This window comes from Rhinopithecus bieti, unplaced genomic scaffold (assembly GCF_001698545.2).
Source record: "Rhinopithecus bieti isolate Rb0 unplaced genomic scaffold, ASM169854v2 scaffold_53640, whole genome shotgun sequence".
Classification (NCBI taxonomy): Eukaryota; Metazoa; Chordata; class Mammalia; order Primates; family Cercopithecidae; genus Rhinopithecus; species Rhinopithecus bieti.
The window spans coordinates 388,597-395,928 of NW_016821871.1; positions in this window are offsets into that span (position 1 = coordinate 388,597).

A 7,332-nucleotide genomic window follows, 5' to 3' on the forward strand; every position below is an offset into this window, starting at 1 on the left:
AGCAGTAGAATCATAAAGCATCTCATTGTGCCTAATGTCAGCTCTTAGAAGATGAGGAATTTATTTTAGGAATTTGAAGGCTGGCTGTATATTTTTCTACTTTTCTTCTAGCTAACTTGAACTTACCTCATATTTGTGTTAATTTCTGCAACATACCAATCTTGAGTTACCTGTGAGAATTACTCTAGAAGGTTGATACCAGTTTAAAATATTTCACGGAATCTCCATGAGTATTTAACAAATAGTTGTGGGAAAGTCCTTTAAGGCCTCCAAACCAGTTGTCATTTTGAATCAGAAATCATAGATCACAAAATGTCAACAATAAAATATTTTATCATAGCTGACTGTAAATACTGATGAAGTTAGCTTTATAACTACTCTGTGAGGCAAAATTTCATTTTAAGTGAATTTGACATAAAAACCCCTCCTTAATTTGATATGATAAAGGAGTTTATTAAAATATGTTAAAGGATTCTTCTAATAAAAGCAATACAGAGAATTTCATAGTGTAAAATGCAAATTTTATTCTATTGATATATTTTATTTTTAAGTAAAATATTTTAAATAACATTACTGACATTATTATTTGTACATAATCTTTTATGTTACCAAGTTGTTCATCAATAAAATTGTCTCAGTTTCACGCTGTAATGCTCTACTTGCCAAAGTATGCATGGGTATAAGAAATCAACAATAAACAAAGTCATGCAATTTACTGAACTGTAGAATATGTTTTTGAAAATTCTCAGGTGTGTCATGCTAATCTTTTTTTCAAAAAACTTACTATCAACAAGCAAATTGTTATTTTTATTGCTTTATTTATCTATTTATTTATTTATTTATTTATTATTTTTTTTTGATACCCAATCTCGCTCTGTTGCCCAGGCTGGAGTGCTCACGGCAATATCCGCCCCCTGGCCTCAAGCGATTCTCTCGCCTCAGCCCAGCTGGGATTACAGATGTGCGCCGCCATGGCCAGCTAATTTTCGTATTTTTTGTAGAGACGGGGTCTCACCATGTTGGCCAGGCTGATCGGGAACTCCTGACCTCAAGTGATTCTCCTTCTTCGGCCTGGCAAAATGCTGGTATTACAAGCGTGAGCCACCACGCTCAGCTGCTATTTTTAGGAGAAAGGGAACATTGCTCTCTCCTTCAGAACTGAACATCTTATAAAGTATAAATATTTTTTTCCTTAGATAAAAATGATATCAGTCTTTCTGTTATATGCTAAGTGTCAAGATGTTTCAGTAGTGAGAAAAATCGAAAACATATACTCTTCTGATAGAAAATCGTTTGTTTCTCACCTGAAGTGACAAAGGTAAATGACTATGGGAAACTGGTAACTTCTTATAGTCAAATGGTTCTTCCACATTTCTGTAGAATATAATATATTTATAATTCATCCTTAATTCATTATTGAAAACTGGTAGCAGTATATAAAATTAAATTTTGATAAAAAATAGTGATCATATTTTTATATATGTAAACATATATATATTTGTGTGCCAGTAGTTGTAGGACCTTTATACTCTTCTCAAACATTCTGTAAACAAAGAGATTATACACTAGGTTTTCCTGGTTTTTTTTTTTTTTTTTTGTTTGTTTGTTTGTTTGTTTGGACATGGTAGCTGAGATTGAGATAAATTTTGAATGACTTGTCAAATTCACAGAGTAAATATCATTACTATATCCTATAAGGTTAGTTCTCAAGAGGCATTAGCTACTTGAAGCATAATAATTAAATGCCTAAAAAGCTGATAAAAAGTATATAAATATTGTTAAAATAAAAGTCAAATTTAAGGTAACTCATTCTGTATCAAATATTTTCATACAATTTTATAGTTTTGTTTTTTAATATCATCCAATTTTAGATTTTAGACTTAGATGCTTTGGATTTTAGACTTAGATGCTTATATCTTCAACTTGGTATTCTATTTTTTTTTTTCTATTTGGGTATGTCTTACCCAGTTCATAAATTGTATTGAAAATATATGTCATTAGTCTATCTAAAACAATTATTTTTATTTATTTGTTTATTTATTTATTTATTTATTTACGTAGGGATGGAGTCTCCCTATATTGCCCAAGATGATTTTGAACTCCTGACCTCAAGGAATCCTTCTACCTCAGCTTCCAAAAGTGCTGGGATTACAGATGTGATCTGTGCTCAACCTAAACAGTTCTTTCTAATTCAGGCTAACAATTGCATAGCTCAACTCCGTTGATACATATACCTATTATATGATGTCTAAAATGGAAAGAATTATAAATATATATCTCAGGTCTTGCAATCTGATGGAGGACATTTAGGAGAATTGTAACTCCAGATTATCCAACATATAATTAAAAGTAAGTATCCTGAAATACAGTGTATTTCAACACTTTTCTTAATATGTTATCTATAATAAATTTATTCTTATTATAAATACAAATGTAAAAGTGTTTTAGTTAAAATAATAACCTTCATTATTGTTTATATTCTAAATCCTAATCAAAGTCCTCTAGTTTAACAACTACATATACATTTTTTATTCAAATGATGGCTATTACATGTTACCTTATGAAATAATAGCTCTTATGTGTTATTAACCCAGAAATCTCAGTATACTAACAAAATAAAATGTTTATTTCTAGCATATGTCACACGTGATAATTTATTATTTATTTTCTTTACTTAATTATAATCCACAATTGTTTCATTTTCTTACCTAATATTGACCTAATATTAGGAAATTTATTTACCTAATATTGTCTATATATATATATATATATCATATTTTGACTTATATCTTAATTCAAGAAAAGAGAAAGAGCTAATTGTTACCATGACTAATGATGTTTCAAAGGGATTCTTAAGCAAGGGCAAAAGGGGAATTGAAGAAAGTGGGAACAGGGATTTGAGATCAATGATTTATTAGGTGAGAAGGATAGATTATATTTCAACTTCTTTACATGGCAGAATGAAAGAAAAATATTCCATTGGAAATCATCTTAATTTAGGGACTATCATATATTCTTTAGGATATTGGCTTGAGTTTCAACATACTGATTCCCACCACCATTCTCAGAGCTAGGATTCATGCCATTATTATACTCCATGACTTGGCTGAACTGACTACAACTAATGAGACTTAAAACGTCATGAACCTGCCACCCTAAAAAGCACTATACTTTTCCCTAATAATGATTTTAACTTCCTGGGTTTACCCAATCAGAATCTCCAGAAATTCACAGAATGGCAGAAAATTCTATTTCGCTGGTAAAACAATTCCAGCTCCTTAATGAGGTATCCATTGTGAACATTATACTTGGATTTTCTAAAGTATTCACAAGCTTTCTAGCATGCATAAAACGTTGCACTGGGAAAATATTTTCTACCATCTATGGTCCATTTTGGACCATAAATGAATCGAAAAATAGTAAATTCCTTGAAAAACTAATTTATTATTATATAGTGCCAGAGTTAACGTCAAGGTGAGAATTTTGCAGTGATATCAGGCTATGGTAGCTCATGACTTATCCACTTAATGTCAGAAGAAAGTGAAAAATTGTTAAACTTACCAACTGCTCATAAGGGAAAAAAAAGTTAATAAGCAAAGTGTATAAATGCATAAAGACAAATCAAATGAGAAGTACAGCTCAGCAGGGAATGCTAGCAGAGCTCAATTCTGTGAACACAGGCAGGGTTAGAAGCATCAACAGTAAAAAAAAATACCATATTCATTTTAATCCGTTTTAATAAGCTAAGGGTTAATGTTCAAATACGGGTTTCGGATAGAGTCCTGCTGAATAATGGGGAAAAATAAGCCCAGTTATACACACACGAGAACATAACAATATTGGTGTAAGTCATACATAAAGTAAAACTAAATGAATTGTGCTACAGAATTCAGGTGATGCTAGAGATATATAATTGAGTTAACAATAGTTATTATGATTAAACCACTAGATCCTTGTGTTTGGCAACTGCTTTAAATGTTAGGAATCAGTGAAGCTGAGGTCCAGAGTGTTGCAGTTAGTACGTTCAACTTTTCCCAATAAGAACAAATTAGTATTCACTGGTATAGAATCTAAAAAAGGCAGAAGTAGGGGAGATGAAATCAAGTTGACATATAGCTTCCCATCATCTTTCCTTATGACTCCTTTTGATTCTTAATTGCCAAATATTTTAAATGATATTACCCAATTAAATTTTTCATCAATATTACATAATGTTCCTTTTCCTAAATACTAATAAGGGAAAGCAATCCCCTTTGATCTTATATTCTGGCTATGTTGTATGAACAATTATTTTTTTCAGTTCAAAGATTTTGTTTATTTAAATAGTAACTATGATGCCATTCCAGTTGGTTCTTACCTTAGATCAAGTGCAATAGAGCATGGCAGTGAACATTGACAAAAATACTGTTCCAAACCTAAATTGAAAAAAAAAGATTTTGTATAATGACATTTACAGCATCATCTGGGAAGGGTATAACATTCCCATTAAACTATCAAGTAATTATGTTAAGAGTTTTTGTATTTATTTATTTTATTTTATTTTGTTTGTAAAGGGGTCTTGCTCTATTGACCAGGTTGAAGTGGAATAGAGCAATTAAGGCTCACTGCACCCTTGACTTACCAGGTTTAAGTGATCCTCCCACCTTAGCCTCCGGAGTAGCTGGGACTACAGGCACATGCCTCCATGCCCAGCTGTTTTGTTTGTTTGTTTGTTTGTTTGTTTGTTTGTAGAAATGAAGTCTTATTATGTTGCTAGGGCTGGTTCGGAAATCCTGGGCTCAAGCAGCCTCCCGAAGTGCTGGGATTACAGGTGTGAACTACCACATCCAGCCTCTATTTAGTTTTGATAAAAATTTATTTTCAGCACAGTTTTGTACATTTACAGAAAAACTTAGAATATAGAACAGATAAGTCGCATGTATCTTGTGCCCAGTTTCCTCTGACATTTGTATGATATATTGATTATAATTGATGAAGTAATATTAATACATTATTAACCAAGATTCAAATCTTTTTCAGATTTCTTCTGTTTTTTATTTTGTTTTTACTTAATGTCTTTTTTGTTGTTGTTCCCATCCAGGATACCATCATTTTTCAGGTATTTTATAAAATGTCCCTCATATGAGATTTGTTTTTTTCACAATTAAACTAGAGTTATGTGTTTTGAGGAAGAAAACCACAGAAGTACAGTACCACTTTTATCATATCATATCAAAGATAAGTACTGTCAACATGGCTAAGTACAGGTAATCTGTTGATAAGATTTTGGTGGGAACAAAACTTATCCTGGAAACCTCATTATTCACCTTTTTAGTTGACTATCAATAAAGTCAGGTACAATTATTTTTAATTAAGTAGCAAGATACACTTTTATTTTTGTTTCCAGAAAATCAATGGTTAACTAAATACCCTTTTGTCCTTTAAACATCTCCACAAAACATAAATCTTTGAAATGGTCTGCTTAGAACCCTTTGATGACGATAAACTTGAAAGGAAAGTAGCAAAACGAACAGAGCTACAAGGTTTTTTTTTGTTTGTTTAATTTCAATAGTTTTGGATATACAGGTGGTTTTTGGTTACTTGGATACATTCTTAGTGGTGATTTCTGGGATTTCCGTGCACCTGTCACCCTGGAATTTTGATACACCCATCACCCAAGTAGTGAAAACTCTACCCAATTTGTAGTCTTTTATCCCTGACCTCTCTCTCAGGCTCTGAGTCCCCAAATTTCATCATGTAATTCTTACTCTTTTGCATCCTCATAGCTTAGCTTCCACTTGTAAATGAGAATATATGATAATGGAACTTAGTTACCGATTCCAGAGTTACTTCACATAGAATAATGACCTCCAGTTCTATCAAAGTTGCTGCAAAAGACATTATTTCTTTCCTTTTTCATGGCTGAGTAGTATTCCACAGTACATATATATCACATTTTCTTCATCCACTCATTGGTTGATAGGCACTTAGATTAGTTTCACATTTTTGTGATTGTGAATTATTCTGCTATAAACATGTATGTGCATGTGTCTTTTTCATATAATGACTTATTTTCCTTTGGGTAGATGCCCAGTATTAGGATTGCTATATCAAAAGGTAGTTTTATTTTAGTTCTTTAAAGAATCTTTTTACTGTTTTGCATAGTGGTGTACTAGTTTACATTTCCACCAGCAGTGTAAATGTGTTCCTTTTTCACCATACCCTGCCAACATCTGTTATTTTTTGACTTTTTAATTATGCCCATTCTTGCATGAGTTAGGTAATATCTCACTGTGGTTTTAGTTTGCATTTCCCTAATAATTAGTAACACTGAACCTTTTTTCCTGTTTGTTGGTTGTTTGTATATCCTCTTTTGAGAATTGTCTATTCATGTCTTTTGTCCATTTTTGATGGGATTATTTTTTTTCTAGAAAAGGCTTACTTTCTGAGAGCATATATCAAACCCTCAGAGAAACTGAATTATTTTTTTTCAAACTTATTTTACTCTTCTGATATTCAGAAAAGAGAAAAAGAAAATCAAAATATAACAAAGATGTGGCAGTTAGGAGACACAATCCCGTAATTTTGGACCCTTAGTGAGAATAAGAGCTACAAACAGACCTGTTCTCATGCTCTACAACCACTGAGGACAGCAAGAATATTTGATTCCCTTGAAGTTTGGCAATGGGTAGAAACAAAAACAAATCTCTTCAAATAATTTGAAGGCACAATCTCTGCTGCCTGAATGTGTAGCCCAAATTCATATGTACTGGGTAGTCTTTAAAATATCAAAGAAAAAAATAGTATAAACACGCGGGAGGGAAAACTTGGATATCTGAAGCCAATGGTGGTTATGTAGGTCCACCTCTCCCAGTATTTCTTCCAAAGTATTATAAAATACTAACAAGGACAGACACAATTACACAAATGGCTATCCCAAATTCAAAACAACTATCAGCAAAGAAACAATTCCCAGTAGTTAATCACTAGTTTTCCTGTCCCCACCAAAAGGGTTTGTGATGAGCAAGAATGGGGAGAAAAAAAAATCACAGGAAAGAGAGAAGAAGAGACTAGTGACAGCCTGCATTTGATATTCAATTACTTCCAGAAAGAGTAAAATTACATCCTAAGTGTGGATATGATACAAGGCAGGGTAATCAACCTCAGCACCAGTGACATTTGGAGCCAGATGACTCTTCCTTATGGAGGGCTGTCCTATGCATTGTAGCATGTTGAGCAGCATCCCTAGCCTCTGCGCACTAGATACTAGTAGCAAACTTTGCTGTAGACAATACCTGCACTGAGGTTGTGACAACCAAAAATGTCTCCAATTTCCAATGTTCTATGTAGGAA